Source organism: Ranitomeya imitator, chromosome 2 (genome assembly GCF_032444005.1).
Source record: "Ranitomeya imitator isolate aRanImi1 chromosome 2, aRanImi1.pri, whole genome shotgun sequence".
Lineage (NCBI taxonomy): Eukaryota > Metazoa > Chordata > Amphibia > Anura > Dendrobatidae > Ranitomeya > Ranitomeya imitator.
In genome coordinates this window covers 70,039,314-70,054,513 of record NC_091283.1, presented here as the reverse complement: position 1 = coordinate 70,054,513, position 15,200 = coordinate 70,039,314, and positions in this window count along the sequence as shown.

Sequence of the window (15,200 nt, the reverse complement as noted above, 5' to 3'; positions counted from 1 at the left end):
GTCCGAGGGTGATTATATTCTTATTAGGTATATACTCACCCTCGGACGCGCCCTGCTTCTTTATTTGGAATGAATGTTTATTTGCAATGTGGTGTTGACTTTCTCTATTATTTTGGTAATTAATGATTTTATTATTTTCATTGTTTTGCATCTTCTCGGCAATAATATAAAGAAGACGCGACAGGACAACACTCGGAGGATGCCATATGTGTGTTTTCAATTTAAAAAACCTTTCAGTTAACTACTTGCAGGAGAAAGTAATTGTAGCTGGTGGCCATTTTTAGTACTGTACCAGATTTTAGTTGTGTGTTTGTTTTTAATGTTAAAATGTCTGCATTTGATATCTCACCAGTATTTTCTTTTTTATAAGCAAAATACTTTTTTTTTTATTTTATGATGTTGGTTCAAGGGGTACACGGGCAGCAGTAGACAGGTCAGTGGAGGCCTAGTGGAAGGAGGGACTGCAGACAGGCTTCGAAGCCCTAACATAATAAATTGGGCTGCCTGTAGGCAATTTAAAATTGGTTCCAGGGGAACACGGGCAGCAGTAGACAGGTCAGTGGAGGCCTAGAGGAAGGAGGGACCGCAGATGCGCCAATGTTTCCCCCATACCAAATTTGTAGGCCTAATGCAGTGTAGTTTCCAACAACTACTAAACGAGAGCCGGAATATCGAAGCTCAGGAAAGGCAACCTGGGGAACACCTTGGAGTGTAACACACCCTCTCTCTACACCCCATACCCAATTTGAAGGCCTAATGCAGCGTAGTTTCCAACAACTACTAAACGAGAGCCGGAAGATCGAAGCTCAGGAAAGGCAACCTGGGGAACACCTTGGAGTGTAACAAACCCTCTCTCTACACCCCATACCCAATTTGTAGGCCTAATGCAGCGTAGTTTCCGACAACTACTAAACGAGAGCATGAAGATCGAAGCTCAGGAAAGGCAACCTGGGGAACACCTTGGAGTGTAACACACCCTCTCTCTACACCCCATACCCAATTTGAAGGCCTAATGCAGTGTAATTTCCAAGAACTACTAAACGAGAGCCGGAAGATCGAAGCTCAGGAAAGGCAACCTGGGGAACACCTTGGAGTGGAACACACCATCTCTCTACACCCCATACCCAATTTGAAGGCCTAATGCAGCGTAGTTTCCAACAACTACTAAACGAGAGCCGGAAGATCGAAGCTCAGGAAAGGCAACCTGGGGAACACCTTGGAGTGTAACACAACGTCTCTCTACACCACGGAAGGGCTGATTCTTAGGAAGGAAGGCTGTTGGAAATAAGCATTGCGCGTCCAAGGGTGATTATATTCTTATTAGGTATATACTCACCCTCGGACGCGCCCTGCTTCTTTATTTGGAATGAATGTTTATTTGCAATGTGGTGTTGACTTTCTCTATTATTTTGGTAATTAATGATTTTATTATTTTCATTGTTTTGCATCTTCTCGGCAATAATATAAAGAAGACGAGACAGGACAACACTCGGTGGATGCCATATCTGTGTTTTCAATTTAAAAAACCTTTCAGTTAACTACTTGCAGGAGAAAGTAATTGTAGCTGGTGGCCATTTTTAGTACTGTACCAGATTTTAGTTGTGTGTTTGTTTTTAATGTTAAAATGTCTGCATTTGATATCTCTCCAGTATTTTCTTTTTTGTAAGCAAAATACTTATTTTTATATTTTCTGATGTTGGTTCCAGGGGTACACGGGCAGCAGTGCCCTGGTCAGTGTAGTAGTAGTTGAAAGAATGGACCGCAGACAGGCATCGAAGGCCTAAAATAAAAAAATTGGGCTGGCTGTAGGCAATTTTAAATTGGTTCCAGGGGTACACGGGCAGCAGTGGTGTGGTCAGTGGAGGCCTAGTGGAAGGAGTGACCGCAGACAGGCATCGAAGGCCTAAAATAATAACACATGGCTGTAGGCAATTTTAAATTGGTTCCAGGGGTACACGGACAGCAGTGGTGTGGTCAGTGGAGGCCTAGTGGAAGGAGTGACCGCAGACAGGCATCGAAGGCCTAAAATAATAACACATGGCTGTAGGCAATTTTAAATTGGTTCCAGGGGTACACGGGCAGCAGTGGTGTGGTCAGTGGAGGCCTAGTGGAAGGAGTGACCGCAGACAGGCATCGAAGGCCTAAAATAATAACACATGGCTGTAGGCAATTTTAAATTGGTTCCAGGGGTACACGGGCAGCAGTGGTGTGGTCAGTGGAGGCCTAGTGGAAGGAGTGACCGCAGACAGGCATCGAAGGCCTAAAATAATAACACATGGCTGTAGGCAATTTTAAATTGGTTCCAGGGGTACACGGGCAGCAGTGCCCTGGTCAGTGTAGTAGTAGTTGAAAGAATGGACCGCAGACAGGCATCGAAGGCCTAAAATAATAACACATGGCTGTAGGCAATTTTAAATTGGTTCCAGGGGTACACGGACAGCAGTGGTGTGGTCAGTGGAGGCCTAGTGGAAGGAGTGACCGCAGACAGGCATCGAAGGCCTAAAATAATAACACATGGCTGTAGGCAATTTTAAATTGGTTCCAGGGGTACACGGGCAGCAGTGGTGTGGTCAGTGGAGGCCTAGTGGAAGGAGTGACCGCAGACAGGCATCGAAGGCCTAAAATAATAACACATGGCTGTAGGCAATTTTAAATTGGTTCCAGGGGTACACGGGCAGCAGTGGTGTGGTCAGTGGAGGCCTAGTGGAAGGAGTGACCACAGACAGGCATCGAAGGCCTAACATAACAAAAATGTCAATACAATGGTATTGTCAGTGGCAGGCATTGAAGGATGTCAGCGCATAGACTAAACATTGGTGGAGCTGTGAGATAATTTTGCAAGTGGTAGAGCACTGTTTGAGCTGGGGTGGGGGGAAACTGTCTTGTGGCCGGCGGTACAGGCCCAGGGCCCCTCATATTACAACGGTGTGTCTGACGTTGGGTGCGCACCACCACCGCCAGAGACACTTTATTGTACTAGGAGGGGCCCAGTGGCAGTGCCGTCGACCAAAAGCGGGCTCACCCACCTCTTCAGACAAACTGCACTCTCACGGGTGCTGTCGCCAAGTGTCGATACCACGGCCCCGTGTGGGGAGTTTGGCCATTTAGTGAGGTGTAAACATGTCGTATGCTGGACAATCAGGTGCTGAAAATTACGAGATTGGAAAAGGCATTCAGAATAGTCCACAGGCAAGACCTTTTCATAGGAAAGCTAGGTGTCAGCCGGGCAAGGTGGGGCAAAAGATTTCGAAATCCAGTTGTGGTTCATTTTAATGAAGGTTAGATCATCTACATTTTGGGTAGCCAGACGAGTCCTTTTTTCTGTTAGTATTGAACCTGCAGCACTGAATACTCTTTCTGATAGGACACTAGCTGCCGGGCAAGCAAGCTCCTGCAATGCATATTCTGCCAATTCTGGCCAGGTGTCTAATTTTGATGCCCAGTAATCAAATGGGAATGACGGTTGAGGGAGAACATCGATAAGGGATGAAAAATAGTTTGTAACCATACTGGACAAATGTTGTCTCCTGTCACTTTGAATTGATGCTGCAGTACCTGTCCTGTCTGCGGTCATAGCAAAATCACTCCACAACCTGGTCAGAAAACCCCTCTGGCCAACGCCACTTCTGATTTCTGCCCCTCTAACTCCTCTGGTCTGCTGGCCCCTGCAGCTCGTGTGAGAACGATCACGGGCGCTGTGTGCAGGGAATGCCAGAAGCAAACGGTCAACAAGAGTTGATTGTTTGGTTGCTAATATTAGTTCCAAGTTCTCATGTGGCATTATATTTTGCAATTTGCCTTTATAGCGAGGATCAAGGAGGCAGGCCAACCAGTAATCGTCATCATTCATCATTTTAGTTATGCGTGTGTCCCTTTTGAGGATACGTAAGGCATAATCCGCCATGTGGGCCAAAGTTCCAGTTCTCAAATCTGCGGTTGTGCTTGGTTGAGGGGCAGTTTCAGGCAAATCCACGTCACTTGTGTCCCTCAAAAAACCAGAACCCGGCCTTGCCGCGCCACCAATTTCCAGTGGCCCCGGAAAAGCTTCCTCATTAAAAATATAATCATCCCCATCATCCTCCTCGTCCTCCTCCTCGTCTTCGCCCGCTACCTCGTCCTGTACACTGCCCTGGCCAGACAATGGCTGACTGTCATCAAGGCTTTCCTCTTCCTCAGCTGCAGACGCCTGATCCTTTATGTGCGTCAAACTTTGCATCAGCAGACGCATTAGGGGGATGCTCATGCTTATTATGGCGTTGTCTGCACTAACCAGCCGTGTGCATTCCTCAAAACACTGAAGGACTTGACACATGTCTTGAATCTTCGACCACTGCACACCTGACAACTCCATGTCTGCCATCCTACTGCCTGCCCGTGTATGTGTATCCTCCCACAAAAACATAACAGCCCGCCTCTGTTCACACAGTCTCTGAAGCATGTGCAGCGTTGAGTTCCACCTTGTTGCAACGTCTATGATTAGGCGATGCTGGGGAAGGTTCAAAGAACGCTGATAGGTCTGCATACGGCTGGAGTGTACGGGCGAACGGCGGATATGTGAGCAAAGTCCACGCACTTTGAGGAGCAGGTCGGATAACCCCGGATAACTTTTCAGGAAGCACTGCACCACCAGGTTTAAGGTGTGAGCCAGGCAAGGAATGTGTTTCAGTTGGGAAAGGGAGATGGCAGCCATGAAATTCCTTCCGTTATCACTCACTACCTTGCCTGCCTCAAGATCTACAGTGCCCAGCCACGACTGCGTTTCTTTCTGCAAGAACTCGGACAGAACTTCCGCGGTGTGTCTGTTGTCGCCCAAACACTTCATAGCCAATACAGCCTGCTGACGTTTGCCAGTAGCTGCCCCATAATGGGAGACCTGGTGTGCAACAGTGGCAGCTGCGGATGGAGTGGTTGTGCGACTGCGGTCTGTGGACGAGCTCTCGCTTCTGCAGGAGGACGAAGAGGAGGAGGAGGGGGTGCGAACGGCTACAGCCAATTGTTTCCTAGACCGTGGGCTAGGCAGAACTGTCCCAAACTTGCTGTCCCCTGTGGACCGTGCATCCACCACATTTACCCAGTGTGCCGTGATGGACACGTAACGTCCCTGGCCATGCCTACTGGTCCATGCATCTGTTGTCAGGTGCACCTTTGTGCTCACAGATTGCCTGAGTGCATGGACGATGCGCTCTTTAACATGCTGGTGGAGGGCTGGGATGGCTTTTCTGGAAAAAAAGTGTCGACTGGGTAGCTCGTAGCGTGGTACAGCGTAGTCCATCAGGGCTTTGAAAGCTTCGCTTTCAACTAACCGGTAGGGCATCATCTCTAACGAGATTAGTCTAGCTATGTGTGCGTTCAAACCCTGTGTACGCGGATGCGAGGCTAAGTACTTCCTTTTTCTAACCATAGTCTCATGTAGGGTGAGCTGGACTGGAGAGCTGGAGATCGTGGAACTAGCGGGGGTGCCGGTGGACATGGCAGACTGAGAGATGGTGGGAGATGGTATTGTTGCCACCGGTGCCCTAGATGCAGTGTTTCCTACTACGAAACTGGTGATTCCCTGACCCTGACGGCTTTGGCCTGGCAAAGAAACCTGCACAGATACTGCAGGTGGTGCGGAAAATGGTGGCCCTACACTGCCGGAAGGGATGTTGCGTTGCTGACTAGCTTCATTGGCCGAGGGTGCTACAACCTTAAGGGACGTTTGGTAGTTAGTCCAGGCTTGCAAATGCATGGTGGTTAAATGTCTATGCATGCAACTTGTATTGAGACTTTTCAGATTCTGTCCTCTGCTTAAGGTAGTTGAACATTTTTGACAGATGACTTTGCGCTGATCAATTGGATGTTGTTTAAAAAAATGCCAGACTGCACTCTTTCTAGTATCGGATACCTTTTCAGGCATTGCAGACTGAGCTTTAACCGGATGGCCACGCTGTCCTCCAACAGGTTTTAGCTTTGCCACGCGTTTTGGGCAAGATACGGGCCCGGCAGATGGAACCTGTTGCGATGTTGATGCCTGCTGCGGCCCCTCCTCCTCCGCTTCAGAACTGCTGCCACCTGCACCCTGTTCCCCCAATGGCTGCCAATCGGGGTCAAGAACTGGGTCATCTATTACCTCTTCTTGTAGCTCATGTGCAACTTCGTCTGTGTCACCGTGTCGGTCGGTGGTATAGCGTTCGTGATGGGGCAACATAGTCTCATCAGGGTCTGATTCTTGATCAGCACCCTGCGATGGCAATGTTGTGATCTGAGTCAAAGGACCAGGATAGTAGTCTGGCTGTGGCTGTGCATCAGTGCACTCCATGTCAGATTCAACTTGTAATGGGCATGGACTGTTAACTGCTTCACTTTCTAAGCCAGGGACGGTATGTGTAAAGAGCTCCATGGAGTAACCCGTTGTGTCGCCTGCTGCATTCTTCTCTGTTGTTGTTTTTGCTGAAGAGGACAAGGAAGCGACTTGTCCCTGACCGTGAACATCCACTAACGACGCGCTGCTTTGACATTTACCAGTTTCACGAGAGGAGGCAAAAGAGCTAGAGGCTGAGTCAGCAAGATAAGCCAAAACTTGCTCTTGCTGCTCCGGCTTTAAAAGCGGTTTTCCTACTCCCAGAAAAGGGAGCGTTCGAGGCCTTGTGTAGCCAGACGACGAACCTGGCTCCACAGCTCCAGACTTAGGTGCAATATTTTTTTTCCCACGACCAGCTGATGCTCCACCACTACCACTACCCTCATTACCAGCTGACAATGAACGCCCCCGGCCACGACCTCTTCCACCAGACTTCCTCATTGTTTTAAAAACGTTACCAAACGAACGGTATTTGTTGCTGTCACACAACTTACACGGTGAGCTATAACTTCAGTATGATTTAGCTACCCCTTTACAGGTGGGTGAGACCACAACGAAAATCAGCCACAATGTTACACACTCTGTTGTTGTTGGCAACAAATGAGATGGCACACACGCAGGACTGTCACTGAAGCGCAAATGTAAATATTTATCTCCCACTGATTTGTGTTTGTTTTTTTTAAAAGGGAGACTTCAGAAAAAAAAAATTAAAAAAAAATTATTTTTTACAGAAGAATTTATAAAACAAATAAAATGAAATGATTGTTTCAAGGAGAATTTAGGAAAAAAAAAAAAAAAAGGCTTTGTAGGGCCCACTGAGTGAGAGAGGACGCACACAGGAGTCAGGAGTGGCACACAAGCCCAGAGGCCAATATTAATCTCCCACCGATTGATTTAGTTATTTTTTTTGGTAGATTTTGGAACCCAAATCAAGCAAAAAAATTAATAGGCTTTCTATGGCCCACAATTGGGGAGAGAGAGAGAGATGGCACACCCAGGAGTCAAGACTGGCACACAAGCAGAAGGGGCAATATGAATCTCCCACAGATTTTTTATTTTTTATTTTTTTTCAGGGAGACTTGAGAGAAAAAAAAATACAAAAAAAATGATTTTTTTCAGGAATAATTTAGAAACCAAAGAAAATAAAATGATTGTTTCAGGGAGAATTTAGAAAACAAATAAAACAAAAAATAGGCTTTCTAGGGCCCACTGAGTGACAGATGACGCACACAGGAGTCAGGAGTGGCACACAAGCCCAGAGGCCAATATTAATCTCCCACTGATTGATTTAGTGATTTTTTTTGGTAGATTTTGGAACCCAAATCAAGCAAAAAAATTTATAGGCTTTCTATGGCCCACAATTGGGGAGAGAGAGAGAGATGGCACACCCAGGAGTCAAGACTGGCACACAAGCAGAAGGGGCAATATGAATCTCCCACAGATTTTTTTTTTTTTTTTTTTTCAGGGAGACTTGAGAGAAAAAAAAATACAAAAAAAATGATTTTTTTCAGGAATAATTTAGAAACCAAAGAAAATAAAATGATTGTTTCAGGGAGAATTTAGAAAACAAATAAAACAAAAAATAGGCTTTCTAGGGCCCACTGAGTGACAGATGACGCACACAGGAGTCAGGAGTGGCACACAAGCCCAGAGGCCAATATTAATCTCCCACTGATTGATTTAGTGATTTTTTTCAGGTAGATTTTGGAACCCAAATCAAGCAAAAAAATTAATAGGCTTTCTATGGCCCACTATTTGTGAGAGAGATGGCACGCTCAGGACTGGCACACAAGCCCAGAGGCCAATATTAATCTCCCATTTTTTTTTTTTTCCAGGGAAAATTTATAAACCCAATAAAAAAAATAATAATAAATAGGCTTTCTATGGCCCACTATCTGAGAGAGAGAGATGGCACGCTTAGGACTGGCACACAAGCCCAAAGCCCAATATTAATCTCCCACTGATTGATTTAATGATTTTTTCAGGTAGAATTTAGAACCCAAATCAAGCAAAAAAATTAATAGGCTTTCTATGGCCCACTGAGTGAGAGATGGCACACACAGGAGTAAGGAGTGGCACACAAGCCCTGAGGCCAATATTTTTCTCCCACTGATTGATTGATTGATTTTTTCAGGTAGAATTAGGAACCCAAATCAACCCAAAAAATAAATAGGCTTTCTATGGCCCACTATTTGTGAGAGAGATGGCACGCTCAGGACTGGCACACAAGCCCAGAGGCCAATATTAATCTCCCACTTTTTTTTTTTTTCCAGGGAAAATTTATAAACCCAATAAAAAAAATAATAATAAATAGGCTTTCTATGGCCCACTATCTGAGAGAGAGAGATGGCACGCTTAGGACTGGCACACAAGCCCAAAGGCCAATACTAATCTCCCACTGATTGATTTATTGATTTTTTCAGGTAGAATTTAGAACCCAAATCAAGCAAAAAAATTAATAGGCTTTCTATGGCCCACTGAGTGAGAGATGGCACACACAGGAGTAAGGAGTGGCACACAAGCCCTGAGGCCAATATTTTTCTCCCACTGATTGATGTTGTGATTTTTTCTGGTAGATTTTGGAACCCAAATCAAGCAAAAAAATAAATAGGCTTTCTATGGCCCACTGAGTGAGAGATGACACAGACAGAGATGGCACTCTAGCAGAAATGTCAATCTTAATCTCCCACAAAAAAAAAAAAAAAAAAAAAAAGGAACTGTCCTTCAATTACTATCTCCCTGCAGTAATCTCAGCCAGGTATGGCAGGCAGCAATAAGGAGTGGACTGATGCACAAATTAAATAAAAAGTGTGGACAAACAAACAAGATAGCTGTGCAGAAAGGAAGGAACAAGAGGATTTGTGCTTTGAAAAAAGCAGTTGGTTTGCACAGCGGCGTACACACAGCAATGCAGCTATCAGGGAGCCTTCTAAGGCAGCCCAATGAGCTACAGCGCTGAGGAAAAAAAAAAAAAAAGGAGCTTCCACTGTCCCTGCACACCGAAGGTGGTGTTGGGCAGTGGAAATCGCTACAGCACAAGCGGTTTTGTGGTTAATGGACCCTGCCTAACGCTATCCCTGCTTCTGACGAAGCGGCAGCAACCTCTCCCTAAGCTCAGATCAGCAGCAGTAACATGGCGGTCGGCGGGAACTCCCCTTTATAGCCCCTGTGACGCCGCAGACAGCAAGCCAATCACTGCAATGCCCTTCTCTAAGATGGTGGGGACCAGGACCTATGTCATCACGCTGCCCACACTCTGCGTTTACCTTCATTGGCTGAGAAATGGCGCTTTTCGCGTCATTGAAACGCAACTTTGGCGCGAAAGTCGCGTACCGCATGGCCGACCACGCACAGGGGTCGGATCGGGTTTCATGAAACTCGACTTCGCCAAAAGTCGGCGACTTTTGAAAATGTTCGACCCGTTTCGCTCAACCCTATCCTGAACCACCCAAATGTCTAGGGGAAAAAAAGGCAAAACACAGTGCAAAGAAAAAAAAATGGTCTCAGAACTTCTTTTTTCCCTCTATTGAGAAGCATAGTACTTTGGGCCTCCAGTACTGTTATGAATAGGTAATTCAGAACCACAATGGACCTTGAAGTTCAGAGCACACAAAGTGACCTGACAATAACCAAAAAACATAGGACGAGCTCTGAGACGTGAGAACTCTGCTGACCGCAATCCCTAAACCTATGACACCACACTAGAGGTAGCCGTGGATTGCGCCTAACGCTCCCTATGCAACTCGGCACAGCCTGAGAAACTAACTAGCCCTGAAGATAGAAAAATAAGCCTACCTTGCCTCAGAGAAATTCCCCAAAGGAAAAGGCAGCCCCCCACATATAATGACTGTGAGTTAAGATGAAAAATACAAACACAGAGATGAAATAGATTTAGCAAAGTGAGGCCCGACTTACTGAATAGACCGAGGATAGGAAAGATAGCTTTGCGGTCAACACAAAAACCTACAAACAACCACGCAGAGGGGCAAAAAGACCCTCCGCACCGACTAACGGTACGGAGGTGCTCCCTCTGCGTCTCAGAGCTTCCAGCAAGCAAGAAAAACCAATACAGCAAGCTGGACAGAAAATATAGCAAACAAAAGTAACACAAGCAGAACTTAGCTTATGCTGAGCAGACAGGCCACATGAACGATCCAGGAGGAAGCAAGACCAATACTAGAACATTGACTGGAGGCCAGGATCAAAGCACTAGGTGGAGTTAAATAGAGCAGCACCTAACGACTTAACCTCATCACCTGAGGAAGGAAACCCAGAAGCCGCAGTACCACTCACATCCACCAACGGAAGCCCATAGACAGAATCAGCCGAAGTAGCACTTGTGACCACAGGAGGGATCTCGACCACAGAATTCACAACACGGCACATCCAAACATAGACTCAGTGTGAACAGGTGCTGAACCTAGAGTCGCCAACTCGTATATAGTTAAGTAAATAAGGCAGCACACTGCAGCGCTAGAACATGCAAACTTGAAAAACGAAATTTGAACTGCATTACTGCACTAGAAATATGAAAAATGAGAGCGTTTAGCGCATAAAAATGGCCAATTTTATGTGTACCTGGTAGCCCCTTTATGGCATCTCTCTTATACCAGGTCCTACACTTGCATTACCTCGCTGAGAATAAACGTCTCCATCTGAATGGGTACATGTGAAACCTCTTGCTAGACTAAAATTCTCTCTCTCTGTGGAGGGGTATTGGACCTGCTGTAATTAAAACACCTGTGGCTAGGAGGCGGAGTTCATGATCAGAAGGCTAGAGAATACATTTCAAAAACCTGACCGGCACATCCAAACATAGACTCAGTGTGAACAGGTGCTGAACCGAGAGCCGCCAACTCGTATATAGTTAAGTAAATAAGGCAGCACACTGCAGCGCTAGAACATGCAAACTTGAAAAACGAAATTTGAACTGCATTACTGCACTAGAAATATGAAAAATGAGAGCGTTTAGCGCATAAAAATGGCCAATTTTATGTGTACCTGGTAGCCCCTTTACGGTATCTCTCTTATACCAGGTCCTACACTTGCCTTACCTCGCTGAGAATAAACGTCTCCATCTGAATGGGTACATGTGAAACCTCTTGCTAGACTAAAATTCTCTCTCTCTGTGGAGGGGTATTGGACCTGCTGTAATTAAAACACCTGTGGCTAGGAGGCGGAGTGCACGATCAGAAGGCTAGAGAATACATTTCAAAAACCTGACCGGCACATCCAAACATAGACTCAGTGTGAACAGGTGCTGAACCTAGAGTCGCCAATTCGTATATAGTTAAGTGTTGTGAATTCTCTGGCAGAGCTCCCTCCTGTGGTCACAAGTGGTACTTCGGCTGGTTCTCTCTGTGAGCTTCCGTTGGTGGAGGAAAGTGGTACTGCGGCTTCTGAGTTTTCTTCCTCAGGTGATGTGGTGAAGTCGTTAGGTGCTTCTCTATTTAACTCCACCTAGTGCTTTGATCCTGGCTTCCAGTCAATGTTCTAGTATTGGACCTGCTTCCTCCTGGATCGTTCCTGTGGCCTGCTGCTCTGCATAGCTAAGTTCCTCTTTGCTATTTGTTTGCTGTTTTTTTCTGTCCAGCTTGTCATTTTGTTTTTTTCTGCTTGCTGGAAGCTCTGGGACGCAGAGGGTGTACCTCCGTGCCGTTAGTTCGGTACGGAGGGTCTTTTTGCCCCCTTTGCGTGGTTTTTGTAGGGTTTTGTGTTGACCGCAAAGTTACCTTTCCTATCCTCGCTCTGTTCAGAAAGTTGGGCCTCACTTTGCTAAATCTATTTCATCTCTACGTTTGTCTTTTCATCTTAACTCACAGTCATTATATGTGGGGGCTGCCTTTTCCTTTACAGTATTTCTCTGAGGCAAGGTAGGCTTATTTTCTATCCTTAGGCTAGCTAGTTTCTCAGTCCGTGCCGAGTTGCATAGGCAGCGTTAGGCGCAATCCACGGCTGCCTTTAGTGTGGTTGGAGAGGATTAGGGATTGCGGTCAACAGAGTTCCCACGTCTCAGAGCTCGTTCTTGTTTTTTGGGTTATTGCCAGGTCACTGTATGTGCGCTGACCTCTATGTCCATTGTGGTACTGAATTACCTTTCATAACAGTTAAGTAAATAAGGCAGCACACTGCAGCGCTAGAACATGCAAACTTGAAAAACGAAATTTGAACTGCATTACTGCACTAGAAATATGAAAAATGAGAGCGTTTAGCGCATAAAAATGGCCAATTTTATGTGTACCTGGTAGCCCCTTTACGTCATCTCTCTTATACCAGGTCCTTCACTTGCCTTACCTCGCTGAGAATAAACGTCTCCATCTGAATGGGTACATGTGAAACCTCTTGCTAGACTAAAATTCTCTCTCTCTGTGGAGGGGTATTGGACCTGCTGTAATTAAAACACCTGTGGCTAGGAGGCGGAGTGCACGATCAGAAGGCTAGAGAATACATTTCAAAAACCTGACCGGCACATCCAAACATAGACTCAGTGTGAACAGGTGCTGAACCTAGAGTCGCCAACTCGTATATAGTTAAGTAAATAAGGCAGCACACTGCAGCGCTAGAACATGCAAACTTGAAAAACGAAATTTGAACTGCATTACTGCACTAGAAATATGAAAAATGAGAGCGTTTAGCGCATAAAAATGGCCAATTTTATGTGTACCTGGTAGCCCCTTTACGGCATCTTTCTTATACCAGGTCCTACACTTGCCTTACCTCGCTGAGAATAAACGTCTCCATCTGAATGGGTACATGTGAAACCTCTTGCTAGACTAAAATTCTCTCTCTCTGTGGAGGGGTATTGGACCTGCTGTAATTAAAACACCTGTGGCTAGGAGGCAGAGTGTTATGAATAGGTAATTCAGAACCACAATGGACCTTGAAGTTCAGAGCACACAAAGTGACCTGACAATAACCAAAAAACATAGGACGAGCTCTGAGACGTGGGAACTCTGCTGACCGCAATCCCTAATCCTATCACACCACACTAGAGGTAGCCGTGGATTGCGCCTAACGCTCCCTATGCAACTCGGCACGGCCTGAGAAACTAGCTAGCCCTGAAGATAGAAAAATAAGCCTACCTTGCCTCAGAGAAATTCTCCAAAGGAAAAGGCAGCCCCCCACATATAATGACTGTGAGTTAAGATGAAAATACAAACACAGAGATGAAATAGATTTAGCAAAGTGAGGCCCGACTTACTGAATAGACCGAGGATAGGAAAGATAGCTTTGCGGTCAACACAAAAACCTACAAACAACCACGCAGAGGGGCAAAAAGACCCTCCGCACGACTAACGGTACGGAGGTGCTCCCTCTGCGTCTCAGAGCTTCCAGCAAGCAAGAAAAACCAATATAGCAAGCTGGACAGAAAATATAGCAAACAAAAGTAACACAAGCAGAACTTAGCTTATGCTGGGCAAACAGGCCACAGGAACGATCCAGTAGGAAGCAAGACCAATACTAGAACATTGACTGGAGGCCAGGATCAAAGCACTAGGTGGAGTTAAATAGAGCAGCACCTAACGACTTAACCTCATCACCTGAGGAAGGAAACTCAGAAGCCGCAGTACCACTCACATCCACCAACGGAAGCCCATAGACAGAATCAGCCGAAGTACCACTTGTGACCACAGGAGGGAGCTCGACCACAGAATTCACAACAGCGGAGTGCACGATCAGAAGGCTAGAGAATACATTTCAAAAACCTGACCGGCACATCCAAACATAGACTCAGTGTGAACAGGTGCTGAACCTAGAGTCGCCAACTCGTATATAGTTAAGTAAATAAGGCAGCACACTGCAGCGCTAGAACATGCAAACTTGAAAAACGAAATTTGAACTGCATTACTGCACTAGAAATATGAAAAATGAGAGCGTTTAGCGCATAAAAATGGCCAATTTTATGTGTACCTGGTAGCCCCTTTACGGCATCTCTCTTATAAAAGGTCCTACACTTGCCTTACCTCGCTGAGAATAAACGTCTCCATCTGAATGGGTACATGTGAAACCTCTTGCTAGACTAAAATTCTCTATCTCTGTGGAGGGGTATTGGACTTGCTGTAATTAAAACACCTGTGGCTAGGAGGCGGAGTGCACGATCAGAAGGCTAGAGAATACATTTCAAAAACATGACCGGCACATCCAAACATAGACTCAGTGTGAACAGGTGCTGAACCTAGAGTCGCCAACTCGTATATAGTTAAGTAAATAAGGCAGCACACTACAGCGCTAGAACATGCAAACTTGAAAAACGAAATTTGAACTGCATTACTGCACTAGAAATATGAAAAATGAGAGCGTTTAGCGCATAAAAATGGCCAATTTTATGTGTACCTGGTAGCTCCATTACGGCATCTCTCTTATACCAGGTCCTACAATTGCCTTACCTCGCTGAAAATAAACGTCTCCATCTGAATGGGTACATGTGAAACCTCTTGCTAGACTAAAATTCTCTCTCTCTGTGGAGGGGTATTGGACCTGCTGTAATTAAAACACCTGTGGTTAGGAGGCAGAGTGCACGATCAGAAGGCTAGAGAATACATTTCAAAAACCTGACCGGCACATCCAAACATAGACTCAGTGTGAACAGGTGCTGAACCTAGAGTCGCCAACTCGTATATAGTTAAGTAAATAAGGCAGCACACTGCAGCGCTAGAACATGCAAACTTGAAAAACGTCCTACACCTGCCTTACTTAACTATATACGAGTTGGCGACTGTAGGTTCAGCACCTGTTCACACTGAGTCTATGTTTGGATGTGCCGGTCATGTTTTTGAAATGTATTCTCTAGCCTTCTGATCGTGCACTCCGCCTCCTAGCCACAGGTGTTTTAATTACAGCAGGTCCAATACCCCTCCAC